The following is a 16906-nucleotide window of genomic DNA, read 5'->3' on the forward strand; positions in this document are numbered from 1 at the left end:
TCAAATATGAGTTACATAAAAAATGCTAAACTGATAAAAACAGAGAGTAGAATGGTACTTGGCAGGGACTGGGGAGATGAGGAAATAGGAAAACTTTGGTCAGAGTATACAAACTTCTAGTGATGAAATGAGTAAATTCTGGGTATCTAATGTATAACACAGTGACTGTAGTTGACAATAATGCACTATATACTTGAAAATTGCTTAGAATATACATTTTAAGGGTTTCCATCACAAAAAGGAAATGATAATTATGTGACTGTGTAGATCACGACAAACTGTAGAAAATTCTTTAAGATGGGAATATCAGACTGCCTGACCTGCCTCCTGAGAAATCTGTATGCAGGTCAAGAAGCAACAATTAGAACTGGACATGGAAGAACAGACAGGTTCCAAATTGAGAAAGGAGTATATCAAGGATGTATATTGTCACCCTGCTTATTTAACTTATATGAAGAGTATATCATGAGAAATACTGGGCTGGATGAAGCACAAACTGGATTGAAGATCTCTGGGAGAAATATCAATGGCCTCAGATACGCAGATGACACCACGCTTATGGCAGAAAGCGAAGAAGAACTAAAGAGCCTCTTGATGAAAGTGAAAGAAGAGAGTCAAAAAGTTGGTTTAAAACTCAACATTCATAAAACTAAGATCATGGCATCTGGTCCCATCACTTCATGGCAAATAGGTGGGGAAACAGTGGAAATAGTGACAGACTATCTTTTTGGGCTCCAAAATCACTGCAGATGGTGACTGCAGCCATGAAATTAAAAGACACTTGCTTCTTAGAAAAGTTATGACCAACCTAGACAGCATATTAAAAAGCAGAGACATTACTTTGTCAACAAAGGTTCGTCTAGTCAAAGCTATGGTTTATCCAGTAGTCATGTATTGATGAAGAGTTGGACTATAAAGAAAGATGAGAGCCGAAGACTTGATGTTTTTGAATTATGGTGTTGGAGAAGACTCTCAAGAGTCCCTTGGACTGCAAAGAGAACCAACCAGTCCATCCTAAAGGAAATCAATCCTGAATATTCATTTGAAGGACTGAAACTGAAACTCTAATAATTTGGCTACCTCATGCAAAGAACTGACTCATTTGAAAAGATCCTGACTCTGGGAAAGATTGAAGGCAGGAGGAGAATAGGACAACAGAGGATGAGATGGTTGGATGGCATCACTGACTCAATGCACATGAGTTGAGTAAACTCCAGGAGTTGGTGATGGACAAGGAGCCCTGGCATGCTACAGTCCATGGGGTCACAGAGAGTCAAACACGACTGGGTGACTGAACTGAACTGACCGACGGTATTAACTAACTCTACTATGTAATAATTTTGCAATATATAAGTGTATCAAATACACACATTATATGCCTTATACTTGCAGAATGTTATATGTCAATTATAGAAAAATAAGATCAGGAAAAGTTGTTTCGTGATTTTCAAAAAGAAGAAAAAAATGAAATGCCTAAAAAATAGAATCAAGGGCACAATTGGCAGACAGCAACAGATTCATAAAGTTCATGCTTCTTCAACAACAAAAATGGATATATTCAAATAGAAATTTTATATAAAATAAATTATAAAATACAGATAAAGTCAATGTCCAAATTTGAGTCAGACAAAAATACATCCTATTGTTGGAGTGCAAGAAAAAGGGATGATTTCACCTGCGCTTTAAAAACTTTTCTTCAAATTGCACAGTAATTGTAATATAAGATCCTCATAGGAGATAATCCCTAGATAAATCTGATTTAGCTCTATCTAAAAGTAATAATGATTTAAATGTAGACATAATCTAGAGATTAAAATGGAGCAAGATTCATGATAAAATAGATTAGAATTGACAGATACTGTGAGGTAAGGGCCTTGGAGAAATTCTTCACAAAATAATAATTGTTTGCTAGGCAAGCAAATATGCCTAATTAAGTGCATGCTAAGTCGCTCAGTTGTGACTGACTCTGCAATCCTCTGTACTGTAGCCTGCCAGGCTCATCTGTCCATGGGATTTTCCAGGCAAGAATACTGAAGTGGGTTGCCATGCCCATCTCTAGGAGATCTTCCCAACCCAGGGACTGAACTCCTGCCTCCTGCACTGCAGGCAGATTCTTTACCATGAGCCGCCAGGAAAGACCCTAGTTAAGTGATACATATACTGTTCTAAGAAACAACTGGATGTCTTATTGTTTTATGTCAAGAATACTACTTTTTCCACTCCAGTCAGTCATTTACAGGCCAATAAAGAAGTAAATGATAATTAAAATATTAAAATGTGAGGCTTTATAAAGATATGCTCAGATTATTACTAAATTCCATTTATTATTATGAGAGGATAAGTGCTTCAACACCATGCACACAACCCTGGCCAAATACTGGGATTAGAAACTTGGTTTTTGTCTTCTGTCTTTAAAAATATATTTTTTTCTTTTTTGTATATGTATATTGTATTAGTCATCTTAGATAAGAGTTTTAATTTTAACTGTTCTTACGTTTTTCCATTTGAGAAACTGAGAAGCCATGTAATACATATTTTTTCTTGTTTGGTTGATTTTTTGGGTTTGTGATGATCCGAACATTTCCTCGGTACTTTTTTAATGGAATTTACCTCATGCGAAGAGTTGACTCATTAGAAAAGACTCTGATGCTGGGAGGGATTGGGGTCAGGAGGAGAAGGGGACGACAGAGGATGAGATGGCTGGATGGCATCACCGACTCGATGGACGTGAGTTTGAGTGAACTCCGGGAGTTGGTGATGGACAGGGAGGTCTGGTGTGCTGCGATTCATGGGGTCGGAAAGAGTCGGACACAATTGAGCGACTGAACTGAACTGAGAGAATTTTATCTCTTCTCATTCTCCAAATTGCTTTAGTACACAAGAATTGGACCTCCAACTGGAATTTAAGGAGTTATAACTCAAGTCTTTGGTGATAAACTGTTTTGTTTATATCTCATTTATGGGGAAAGCAGAATCCTTTGTCCCTTCAAAAGCAGACAAAAACCTATCACTTCCTATCTTCATTTGCTGTTGCAGTAGGGAGTCTGTATTTAAGGGTTACTTCAAATGTTCACTTAGCTTTTTGAAAATATTGAAAACCATGAATTGCAGGCTTTAAAATGATATTATGCAATATGAATTACATATTTACTCTAATTAATAGTTATAAGTTTTTGAAGAATGCTTAAAACTATATATGATTGAAACTATAATAAACTAAACTACAAAAAGATGGGGGATGATATCAAGTGTGATAATAATTGTGTTAGGAGTGGGGAGATTTTGAGTGATTCCTACACTTTCAAATGTTCTAGACTTTTAATAAACCTGTTATGTTGTTTCATATTTGCCCATCTAAGATTTTAGTTATGTTACTTATAATACCATACATTTTCATTTAAAATCTTTTTTAAATTAATTAATTTTTTTTTTAACTTTACTATATTGTATTGGTTTTGCCATACATCAACATGAATCCACCACAGGTGTACACATGTTCCCAATCCTGAACCACCCTCCCACCTCCCTCCCTGTACCATCCCTCTGGGTCATCCCAGTGCACCAGCCCCAAGCATACTGTATCCTGCATCGAACCTGGACTGGCGATTCATTTCTTATGTTTAAAATATTAAGTTAAACGTCTGTGAGCAACCTAGAGTGGTAGGAAGAGATGGTGCCAGGGAGGTTTAAGAGGGCAAGGACATATGGTTACCTCTGGCTGATTCGTGTTGATGTATGGCAGAGACCAATACAATATTGTGAAACAAGTATTCTTCAATTAAAAATAAATAAATTTACTTTAAAAGTCTGTGAGCCTAGTTTTTCAAGATTCTAATAATATCACATAGTAAAAAATGCCATAAGTAACACCTTTATAGTCTTTGACCTATGTCAGGACATTTTAAAATATGAAACAAACTCTGTACTTATTTTAAAGGATTATTGGGAGGAAAAATTGATATGTGGAAACAAAATAGCTCAGCTAATCGTTTATGAGATTTTAAAAAAAAGGGAATTTAAATGGTCTGTGTATGGCCTTGTCACATGTAAGGAAAAGGGCATCACTAAAGCTCATCTATGTTGTACGGGGAAGGGTGGTTCCTTGCAGTAATCTGCTTCCAAGACTAAAAATGTTAGAGAACTCTTAAACTTTGCTATGTGCAAATTAATCATGGGAAACCTCACAAAAATGCAGTTGGAAAGCCAAAGGGGCAGCTCTCATGCTTGATGTCAATACAGATCCTGACCTGAAGATATGCTTTGTGTATCTGGCAGGAAGTAACAGTAATTCATTATTAACAGGAAGAAGAACTATTTTCTCCTTCCCTGGCAATAGCTCAGTCAATGAAGACCGTTACCATTTAGCCAATAAAAAGCTTCTATACTACGAATTCCATTTCGTCCAATGTTGTTTTGTTTTTAATACACCCTGCCCTGCCCCCAACTTCCCATTCTCTATAAAAGTTTCCTCTCTTATGCTTTATGGGTATTGCATGTTGTTTGCCATAATTTCAAGTGCATATGTGTGCTGTCATGTGTGTGTGTCCGATTCTTTGCAACTCCATGGACTGTAGCCCTCCAGGCTTCTCTGTCCATTGAATTTTCCAGGCAACAATAGGGGAACAGGGTGTCATTTCCTATTCCAGGGGATCATCCCAACCCAGGGATCAAACCCATGTTCTCCTGTGTCTATTACATTGGCAGGAGGAGTCTTTACCACCGAGCCACCTGGAAAGCCCTTAATTCCATATAACCAAATTGCAGTTCTTTGCTGCTTCTGAATAAACCTGCTTTGCTAGTAAAATAACTGGTTACTTTATTATTTTAGATTAACAGCTGTATTTCATGGTCACTGGGCTCAGATAACATGCATGCATGCTCTTTCTTATCTGATTCTTTGTGACCCCATGGACTGTAGCTCACCAGGCTCCTCTGTCTGTGGAACTTTCCAGGCAAGAATACTGGAGTGGATTGCCATTTGCCAAATACACTATACTCTTTATATAGTAATGCATTACTACTCATAAATACCCATTTTATAGATTAGCAAACAAAGGCACATTTCATTAAATTAATTTGTTAAAGGACACAAAAGTGCCCAAGTTTAGTGGAGCTTTGACCCCAGGCAGTTTGGCTACAAAATTTTGGCTTTTATTATTGAACTCAGTGATTCTGTAAACTCAGTCAAAAAACTTGGACTTATATTTTTAAATATACTACAAATATATTTCATATGCATGGACAATTCTTTTTTTTTTTTTTTTTACATTTAGCAAGTTCACAATTTTGTGTTTTTATGTTGTTGCTCAGTTGGTCAGTCATGTCTGACTTTTCGCAACTGGATCGATTGCAGCATGCAAGGCCTCCCTGTCCTTCACCATCACCCGGAGCTTAGTCAAAACTCATGTCCATTGAATCGGTGACGCCATCCAACTATCTCATTTTCTTTCATCCACTTCTCCTGAGTTCAATCCGTTCCCAGATCGGAGGCTTTTCTAATGAGTCAGCTCTTATCATCAGGTGGCCAAAAAACTGGAGCATTAGCTTCAGCATAAGTCCTTCCAATGTATATTTATGATTGATTTCCTTTAAGATTGACTGGTGTAATCTCCTTGCTGTCCAAGGGACTCTCAAGAGTCTTCTCCAACACCACAGTTCAAAAGCATCAGTCCTTTGTCACTCAGCCTTCTTTATGGTCCAACTCTCACATCCATACATGACTTCTGGAAAAACAATAGCTTTGACTATATGGACCTTTGTTGGCATAGTAATGTCTCTGTTTTTAATATGCTATCTAGGTTGGTCATAGCTTTTTTTCCAAGGAGCAAGTGTCTTTTAATTTTATGGTTGCAATCAACATCTGCAGTGATTTTGGAGCCCCCCAAAATACAGTCTGTCACTGTTCCCACTGTTTCCCCATCTATTTGCCATGAAGTGATGGGATCAGATGCCATGATCTTCATTTTTTGAATGTTGAGTTTTAAGCCAGCATTTTTACTCTCCTCTTTTGATTTCCATCAAGAGGCTCTTTAGTTTTTCTTCACTTTCTACCTTAAGGGTGGTGTCATCTGCATATCTGAGGTTATTGATATTTCTCCCAACAATCTTGATTGCAGCTTGTGCTTCATCCAGCCTGGCTTTTCACACGATGTACTCTGCATATAAGTTAAATAAGCAGGGTGACAATATATATCCTTGACATACTCCTTTTCCAACTTGAAACCAGTCTATTGTTCCATGTCTGGTTCTAACTGTTGCTGTTTGACCTGCATACAGGTTTCTTAGGAGGCAAGTAAAATGGTCTGGTATTCCCATCTCTTGAAGAATTTACCACAGTTTGTTGTGATCCACTTTAGCATAGTCAATGAAGCAGGTATTTTTCTGGAATTATCTTGCTTTCTCTATGATCCAATGGCTGTTGGCAATTTGATCTCTGGTTCCTCTGCCTTTTCTAAAGTCAGCTTCAACATCTGGGATTTCTTGGTTCACAAACTGTTGAAGCCTAGCTTGGAGAATTTTGAGCATTACTTTGCTAGTGTGTTAGATGAGAGCAATTATGCAGTAGTTTGAACATCCTTTGGCATTACCTGTCTTTGGGATTGGAATGAAAACTGACCTTTTCCAGTCCTGTGGCCCTTGCTGAGTTTTCCAAATTTTATGGCATGTTGAGTGTAGCACTTTAATAACATCATCTTTTAGAATCTGAAATAGCTCAGCTGGAATCCATCACCTCACTAGCTTTGTTCATAGTGATGCTACCTAAGGCCCACTTGACTTCATATTCCAGGATGTCTGGATCTAGGTGAGTGATCACAGCATTGTGGTTTTTTTGTATAGTTTCTGTGTATTCTTGCCACCTCTTCTTAGTATCTTCTGCTTCTGTTTTGTCCTTTATTGTGCCTAACTTTGCATAAAATATTCCTTTGGTATCTCTAGTATTCTTGGAGAGCTCTAGTCCTTCCCATTCTATTGTTTTCCTCTACATCTTTGCATTGTTCATTTTACATTGAGGTGTAGTTGATTAACAATGTTATGACAGTTTTAGATGTACAGCAAAAGTGATTCAGTTATATGTATATATGTATCCATTCTTTTAAAAATTCTTTTCCCATTTGATTGTTACATAATATTGAGCAGAGCTCCTTGTACTATACTATAGGTCCTTGTTGTTTACCCATTTTAAATATAGCAGTGTGTACATGTTGATCCCAATCTGTGTAACTATCCTTTTGCCTTCCTTCCCAGCCTACATAATCATAAATTCATTCTCTAAGTCTGTAAGTCAATTTCTGTTTTGTAAATAAGTTCATTTGTATCATTTCTTTCTAGATTCTGCATATAAGGATATTATATGATATTTCACTTTAGTTTACTTCACTCAGCTTGACAATCTCTATTTCACTCATTTTAATGGCAAAGTAATATTCCACTTTATGTATGTACCATATATTTATCCATTCCTCAGGGACTCATATCTATAAATGAGAAATCTATGATAATCTTCAATTCATTTTTGTTCTAATAGCCTATGTGTGTATGGCTCTAAAGGAAAACTCATCAGTAACTGAATTGGTATATTTTTTGTCTGTTTGGGGGGATCTTCTTTCAACAATCTTGAATTCTTTAATCTATCCAAAAGAAAACTAACTCGCATGCTTTAAATTTTTCCGTGAAAAATGATCTGGCTCAACTTGTATTGTTTTAAATGTGTGACAGTATATTTCACATTGAGTATAATTGAGATTGACATTTTTAAAGAAGGTTCTTGAAAAACATATTTTTAACTAAAAATAATAAGTCCTAATCTCTTGTCCTCATACTGTTCCATCCACACCGGCATACACTCTCAGACACATGCACACACTCAGACACAACATTAAATCTTATTGTGATCTAGCTACTTTCATTATCTCTTCACAGGAATGTTTGGACCCTGAAACTGTTTTCTCTGTATAAAGAAAATGAAAGAATGTTTTTTTCTGGCCTGATTTCTTTTCACTTTTAGTGCCCAAACCTTATTCTCTGAGGAAATCTGTGATCTCCTAAGACATTGTAGACCTCGCCAATCCTCAAGGGATTTGGAAGAGCCAGATGGCTTTTTAACTAAACTTTTCCACCTGAAACATGCCCCGGCAGTGCCAAAACACTGCAGTATGTGGATAAATGCTCCAACCATTGTCCAGAGTTCAGCCGCCCTGTCATAGGTGCTGTGGCCCCAAATGTAACCTAAGACTTTTCTGACTAAACTTTAAGTGTGAAGACCTGAAAGCAGTAATTTATTATAACTCAGAGGAACTTCACAGGAAAAGGTTGGTTAAAGCTGAAAGGAAAAGTGTCCTCATAGTGGCTGAATTTAAGGTCAATGAACCACTAATAATGCTTATGCCCTTATAGTGTGCTTCCTCTCATGATTACCATGTTAGACTTTATTTTTCATGTCTTCCCATATCCTGAAGTACTGTTTTGAAGCTGATATCCTTCCTATTTTTTGAACATCTCCATTTCCACAAGCTCCATTATTCACTTTATCCTTTTCTCAAATTTTTTTGTATTTGCCTGCATTAATCCTCTACCATGGAAGGAACAGATACAAAGTTATCTAAATATTAAATGTAACATAAATGATTTACAATAGTACTGCTGCTGCTAAGTCCCTTCAGTCGTGTCCGACTCTGTGCGACCCCATAGACGGCAGCCCACCAGGCTCCCCCGTCCCTGGGATTCTCCAGGCAAGAACACTGGAATGGGTTGCCATTTCCTTCTCCAGTGCATGAAAGGAAAAGTGAAAGCGAAGTCGCTCAGTCATGTCTGACTCTTAGCGACCCCATGGAATGCAGCCCACCAGGCTCCTCCGTCCATGGGATTTTCCAGGCAAGAGTACCTACACTCTATTATGAAGGGAGGCAGATTCTCACATTCTTTATTTTGTAGGGATATTTAAGGATAACATATAAGATGAGAGTTACTAGGTAGTTTAGTCTTATTGCTCCCTGTACTGGGTCTACGGAGGCATTTTGCCACTTCCAATAGCAAGTAAAGTCCTTCCTGTCTTCCTGCCCCAGAACTAGTTCAGAGAGACCAATGCTCCACAGCTCTAAGATGACCTAGAAAAAATAAGATTCTATACCTAATCTTCTTCTTTTTTTCAGGTTCCCCAAGGGAAATTATGTGATACACTGTATATTTTCTGAAAGTATACTTTAGGAGAAAGAGCAAGCCCTCCTATGTGTGTATTGTGCAGCATTACAAGTGACAGAGTTGTGAACTTTAACAGTGCAGTTGTCCTTTTGTATTCTACAGTGGAAGGACTTTATAAAGCTAGGGCTTTGAAAGGAAGATGTCCTTGCTTTTCAAATCCCCCTCTTGCCTGCTAAGCCCTATCCACCTTCCTTCTTTCTTACAGCACTCAGCTTTCAACAGTGCACTCTCTGCTGATCTGCTTAAAGTCTTACTTTAGTGGCAGTGTGATAGGATCACTCTGGTTCATTTTACTGAGGAACAAAATGGTTAAGCTGCTAACCAAGTTCACAAATCTAATATATTATAGGGGTGGTGGAAGCAGGAGTCTGATTTGGGGATTTCTGATTCTAGAGCTTACGCTCTTAAACCCTATTTCAAATTGTCTTCTTTATTCCTGCTATCTTGCAAAACTGACTCATTGGGAAAGACCCAGATGCTGGGAAAGATTGAAGGCAGGAGGAGAAGTGGACGACAGAGGATGAGATGTTTGGATGGCCTCACTGACTCAATGGACATGAGTTTGAGCAAGCTCCGGGAACTGGTGATGGACAGGGAAGCCTTGCATGCTGCAGTCCATGGAGTTGAAAAGAATCAGATACAACAGAGTGACTGAACTGAACTGATCTTGCAAAAAGCTAGTACTGCTTTTGCTGTAACTTATACTTTATAGCTTACATTTTTCCACCACCGGTTTTGCACTACCCATTCACTTCTAGACACCCCCTCTCATACTTGATTCCTGATGCTCTAGTCTAAAACCACTTTTTACCAACAATCTTTCTAACCATCAGCTACAATACAGGGGATTTCTAAGCTCCTCAGCTTCAATTATACAATATGTGCCTTCAATAATAACTGAAACCCTCTCATTTTTTGATTCCTGGGAGAGTTGGTATTCAGCTGTCTTTTAATCTTTTAACTTATTACTATTATTTCTTAATAGAAATAGTTGATTACTATTGCTCTTTTTCCTTCTCCAAATTCCTGAAAACTATGTCTACTAAGCATCTTTTAGCCCTAACTCTCTTGACTAGCCATTCCATTATACACATCATTTATTTCTAATTTTAGTGCTAGCTCTCAGGGCAGACCTCCCCAAAATATGGCTCAATGACATATTGATTATTTTGAATTAAAGTTACTTGAAAAACAGCCAGTGCAAGAAAACCTTTCTCTCTGACCCTGAAAGCAGGAAAGTCTCTCATGTGAAAGGTACCCTTCCCTTACCAAGGGAGATATTCTATCACCAGAGATAGGGATTCAGGGTGAGAAGCCTATGTTAATGAAACTTTCCACTTCCTTTTTAATTTGCTATCCCAAGTCCAAACTCTGTTTAGATTCTTCACTAATTAAGCAGTCAAGGCTAAATTTCTTTGCCCTGTCAATTCCTCTCATAGGTATTGTTTCTCTGTTTAAAAAGTATAAAAGCTGCCGCCGTGGCCACTTCTTATGCCCCGTATCTATTAGACCTCTATGCATGCTAAATTAATTTTTTCCTTGTTAATCTGACTTGTCAATATTTATTTATTAGAATAGCAAAAAGAACCCCGGAGTCAAGGGGTTGGGGGAGGGAATTTCCCCTCCTTGAATATAGCTATGACCTCTGTGAGTGATGTCCCTTTTTCCGTAAACAAGTTTTACCTCTGCCCAGTCCAGCCCTTCTAACTCTCAATAAGGCATTAGAGATAATGCTGGAAAATAAATGACTGATACAATGTTTTTAAAATGGACATTTTTTAATTCAAATCCTCTCTCTGAGAAAGTTTAGTTCTTGTTCATGAACTGCCTAAAATGTCCTTTCATGTCATTCTCTAAGCCCAGAAACCAGGCTCAAAATCTTGGTGTAAAATGAGAGACACGGAACTTCTTCCCCTTTATATTGTCAATTGAATCCTGTTCGTTTTTGTTGCTTGTTTTGTTTTTCCTCCACTTAAAAGTGCCCTTGTCTATGTCTCTCTCTGGTGGATCAAATACAATTATGTAGGGTCTCACCACTTGACCTCTTAGTGGGTATAAAAGTAGCCAAGAAGTTTGCAGTAAATCCACACTGTCTTTAGCACGGATGATTTTGCATTCTGATACTCAGTAAACCCCTAATTATACCACATCCTCTTTACACCGACCTATGATTTCTGACAAGACTCTATACTGTCTATTCTATCTTATTTTATTTTCGTTTCTTTTTCAACTCTTCATATCATTCAGAAGCATATTCCTTGTGCCCTGCCCTAATAAGTCTTATTCTGATGTCCATACTTTTGCTATTTTTCGCTTCTCCAGTTTTGCTTTTGTTTATATCTTTGCTCTTATAAGTCAGTGAGCCTGGAATTAGTCAGCCTGGAACAAGTGATTTCACTTGTTCCAATTAAAACTTTTCATCACCCAACTACAAGCTCATATTTGATTCTCTCCTTGAGTTCTGCTATGACTCTACATCCTCATTTAGTACCCTTTCACTGCCTGCCTACTATTTGTATTTATTTTTTATAACTTAACAAGGGTGTTATTGGAAGAACAGAGTAGCAGGACAGAAAATTGAGGTTCTAATACTGACTGACTCAGTCACATGGCCTTGGGAACTTGTTTATCCCCTAAGTCTGTTATGGAGAAGGAAATGGCAACCCACTCCAGTATTTTTGCCTGGAGAATCCCATGGACAGAGGAGCCTAGTGGACTACTGCTCATGGGATCACAAAGAGTTGGACACGACTGAGTGACTAAGCACACACAAGTCTGTTAAGAAGATTTTAGTTTTTGTTTTCCTTTGTTTTCATTTTTGTTTTGGCTTTGAAACAATAAACCTGGCTTCCTCTTTGTTGGAGTGAAGTCATTATCAAATAAAATAATGATTGAGGAAAAATTACTGATTAAAGTTCTGTAAATAACACAGTGAGAGATCATTTTATGTCTTTCCTTGTTCCTAGTTTTGAATTAATTCTTCTTCTACCAAGTATGTCATACTCTGCAAGGAACTTTAGAGAAGGGAGCATAAGTTGCATATCATTTGTATCACCTAGAGATCCTGTCAAATTTGATGGTACAAATGAAGTGCTCAACAAATATTTGGTAACTCTGTATTACTCAGTTTCTATTGTTCTGTCTCTCATTGTACTTATTTGAAAGAGTTTTGGACACAAACAGTTGCTAATTTATTTGTCTTTTGTCAATTTGTCTATGCCAACATTTCTTTATTGTTTTTCTTGTTTACACAATTTGTTTCTCTCTCTTTTCCAGCAAGAACTTTCATATCCCCAGAAGAAGCCATATTTGTTGTATGATTGGAGAATATTCAATTCAAGTACAGAAAAGAAAACAGTGGAGTGGATAAAAGTTATGATCTGCATTAAGCATACAAATTGAACAAAATAGTCCTTTTGAGATTTAGGTAGAATGTATGGTATTTGTTAAGTACTATTATGAAGAACAAATAAGTAACTGATAAGATGTAGGCAACGTTAATATGTTATAGTAAATATAGATAGTGGCTAAGTTGTAGGTCATGTTCAGTTCAGTTCAGTTCAGTCACTCAGTTGTGTCCGACTCTTTGCGACCCCATGAATCGCAGCACGCCAGGCCTCCCTGTCCATCACCATCTCCCAGAGTTCACTCAAACTCACGTCCATCGAGTCGGCCATCGAGCCATCTCATCCTCTGTCATCCCCTTCTCTTTCTGCCCCCAATCCCTCCCAGCAGCAGAGGCTTTTCCAATGAATCAACTCTTCGCGTGAGGTGGCCAAAGTATTGGAGTTTCAGCTTTAGCATCATTCCTTCCAAAGAAATCCCAGGGCTGATCTCCTTCAGAATGGACTGGTTGGATCTCCTTGCAGTCCAAAGAACTCTCAAGAGTCTTCTCCAACACCACAGTTCAAAAGCATCAATTCTTTGGTGCTCCGCTTTCTTCACAGTCCAACTCTCACATCCATACATGACCACAGGAAAAACCATAGCCTTGACTAGACGGACCTTTGTTGGCAAAGTAATGTCTCTGCTTTTGAATATGCTACCTAGGTTGGTCACAACTTTTCTTCCAAGGAGTAAGCGTCTTTTAATTTCATGGCTGCAGTCACCACCTGCAGTGATTTTGGAGCCCAAAAATATAAAGTCTGACACTGTTTCCACTGTTTCCCCATCTATTTCCCATGGTGATGGGACCAGATGCCATGATCTTTGTTTTCTGAATGTTGAGCTTTAAGCCAACTTTTTCACTCTCCTCTTTCACTTTCCTCAAGAGGCTTTTTAGTTCCTCTTCACTTTCTGCCATAAGGGTGGTGTCATTGGCATATCTGAGGTTATTGACAAGTCATGTTAGGATATGCTAAATACAGAGTATATGAAATATATGATAGAACAAACATGTTATTTCTAGATAGAAAATGAATAGAAAAAAATCAGAAGTATGATAATGCCATGCCTAGAATGACAGTTATTTTATAAATATCTAAGTCAGTCACCCATTAATAACATCAGTTATGGTTTTGCTCTGATCCCCATGTTCTCAGCCCAAGAAATATGGGAAGGATTTATGCACGTTGGGCAGGCTTATTAGTGAAAAATTAAAGCTGTGGCCATACATACCTGCTATTGTGTGCCTGATAGAGTGAGCATGAGTGCTGGCTCCAAGGATTTTTCACTTGTGGAGTTACCTTGCTCAGACCTCACCTTGTCTTTATAACACCATCAGCAGAGAGACAGGACATATGAATATTGCATAATCCAGCATTCAGGTACTGTAAGCTTTCCTTCTCATTTATACACGGTTTTAAATGTGTTAATAAATCCCATCTTTACCCTCGCTTCCAATGCATTGTTTTGTTTTATTTTATTTTATAAAAGAATTTTGTTTGATTCCCTGGTGGCTCAGATGGTAAAGTGTCTGTCTACAATGCGGGAGACCCGGGTTCGATCCCTGGGTCAGGAAGATTCCCTGGAGAAGGAAATGGCAATCCACTCCAGTACTATTGCCTGGAAAATTCCATGGATAGAGGAGCCTGGTAGGCTACAGTCCATGGGGTCGCAAAGAGTCGGGCACGACTGAGTGACTTCACTCATTCACTCATACTATTTTTAAAGTCTTTTTTGAATTTGTTACAATATTACTCATGTTTTGTTTTTGTTTTGTTTTGATTTTTGCCACAAGGCATGTTGGATCCCAGCACCTCAGCCAGGTACTGAAACTTCACCCCCTGAGTTAGAAGGCAAAGTCTTAACCACTGAACCACCAAGAAAGTCCCCCACTGCATGTTCTAAAAAGAATAAATTAATCTTGTTATTTGTGAATCTTGCATTTGTTCTGTGGGATCTTTCTGTTTAAAATCCTTTGGCATAGTTTACCTGGCAGTCTTTGGATGCTACCAATGCATCAACAATTATACTCATAAAACATTTATGAATTACACAAAAATACTACATAGGCTTTTTGAATTAAACTAAATTTAACCCTATTCAATCTTCTCTTCATACAACAGAATTTACCTTCCTCTGCCTCTAAATTCTCTCTTCAACTACGGAATGAAACTGAGTTAACTTTACCGCTTGACTTTCTACACATACTCTCTTTTTTCAGGTTTCACCATCATGTCTATGCTCAACAGCACCCACCATCAAACACCCTTCTTCCTTCTGTCAGGAATCCCAGGGCTGGAGGCATCATATAACTAGATCTCCATCCCATTGAGCATCATGTATGTGACTGCCATCCTGGGGAACAGCATCATCATTCACATAGTACACAAGACTCCCAGCCTGCATGAGCCTCAATATGTATTCTTGTCCTTGTTAGCCACCACTGACATAGACATGTCAGTCTACACTGCCCACTGTTCTTAAAGTCTTTATTTTCAACCATCAAGAGACTGAGTTCCATGGTTGCCTGGCTCAGATGTTCTTCATCCACACCTTCTCTTCCATGGAGTCAGCCATGCTGCTGGCTATGACCTTTGACCATTTTGTGGCCATATGCAACCCACTATGCTACATCAGTCCTGACTCCCTCCGCTATTACTCAGATGGGCCTGGCTGCTGTGGCTCGAGGGGTAGCACTGATGATCCTCTTGCCCATTCTTCTCCAACAGCTTCCCTTCTGTAGGAATATTGTTCTGTCCTAATCATTCTGCTTCTACACTGATGTGATGAAGCTGGCATGTTGGTCTGTTCATGTGAACCTCACCTATGGGCTGGCCTTGGTATTCTGCTCCTTTGGGGTTGACTCTGTCTTTATTGTTCTGTCTTATGCTCTAATCTTGAAGACAGTTCTGGAAATAGCTTCCAGGGAAGGATGAAGCCTTAAGGTGCTCAACACTTGTGTCTCCCACTTTCTCACTGTCTTCATTTTCTACGTCCTATTTATTGCCTTAGCCTTGATCCACAGAATAGGCAGGTACCACTACCCTCTCACCCACATCATCATGTCCAACATTTTCCTTTTTCTCACACCTGTCCTTAACCCATTGGTTTAGTGTGAAAACAAAACAGATTAGAAGTGCACTAGGTAGACTGCTCAAATTTAAGACAAGACAGAACAGAGCAGAAATATTTTGAGTAAATGATCAAAAGGTCAGGAATATTGTAAAAAGAAACAGGAATAGACATTTATTTCTTGTGTGTTGAAGTCCTCCCTTTGGATTTTTCTGTGTGATTTTGCTTCCTAGGTGACTTAAAATGGTAAAGAATCTGCCTGCAAAGCAGGAGACCCAGGTTCAAACACTGGGTCAGGAAAATCCATTGGAGAAGGGCATGGCAACCCATTCCAGTATCCTTGCCTTGATAATTCCATGGACAGAGGAGCTTGGAAAGCTCCAGTCCATTGGATCACATAGAGTCAGACACAACTGAGCCACTAACACTTTCACTTTGTGTAATTTTATTACAATCTTTTTGGAAGTAGGAGATTCCTTTTAGTTTTAAATATTAGATCAAGGAATATATTTCTAAAGGTTCCTTCACCTTCACCTTCACCTTATGTTGCTCTAAAGTTTATGTATCCCTAAAGTTCACATCACTTATCCAGGAGCTCCATTTCAATCTAAACAATTTGACAAATATTTTCTGTATGAGAATCACTCATATACAGTTATATGGCTCAAATTTGGTTAAAAGTAAGATATTTATATTATTATACAGAGAGTTATTATCTTTGGTGGGTTTGAGATATTATAAAGGGAAATAGTCCAAATGGGAAACAAGAGGTTTTATTTTAATATTTTTTATTGAAATCTATTTTATCATTTTTCCTGAAACCACATTAACCTAAACTTCATCAGATACAAAAATACAATAAGAGATTAAAGCAAAAATATAACAAAGCTTCTGTACCTAAAATTTGCCATCTATGTAATCATACTTAATTTTCTCATGTTGTATTAAATTGGATTTCACATTAATTTGAGGATAAGTATGTATCAGTTAAAGTAAAATCAGAAATCTATAATTTATTTGCTATGTTTTTCTGCTTTATTGACTATGCCAAAGCCTTTGACTGTGTGGATCACAATAAACTGTGGAAAATTCTGAAAGAGATGGGAATACCAGACCACTTGACCTGCCTCTTGAGAAATCTGTATGCAGGTCAGGAAGCAACAGTTAGAACTGGACATGGAACAACAGACTGGTTCCAAAGAGGAAAAGGAGTACGTCAAGGCTGTATATTGTCACCCTGCTTATTTAACTT

At 38.0% G+C, this 16906-nt stretch overlaps 1 pseudogene; it reads left to right on the forward strand.

The window, feature by feature from the left end:
- The first annotated feature begins 14814 nt into the window (after window positions 1-14814).
- LOC138092173 (olfactory receptor 51I2-like) lies at window positions 14815-15777 on the forward strand (annotated as a pseudogene).
- The last annotated feature ends 1129 nt before the right edge of the window (window positions 15778-16906 follow it).

The sequence above is a fragment of the Capricornis sumatraensis genome, chromosome 16, assembly GCF_032405125.1.
Source record: "Capricornis sumatraensis isolate serow.1 chromosome 16, serow.2, whole genome shotgun sequence".
Classification (NCBI taxonomy): domain Eukaryota; kingdom Metazoa; phylum Chordata; class Mammalia; order Artiodactyla; family Bovidae; genus Capricornis; species Capricornis sumatraensis.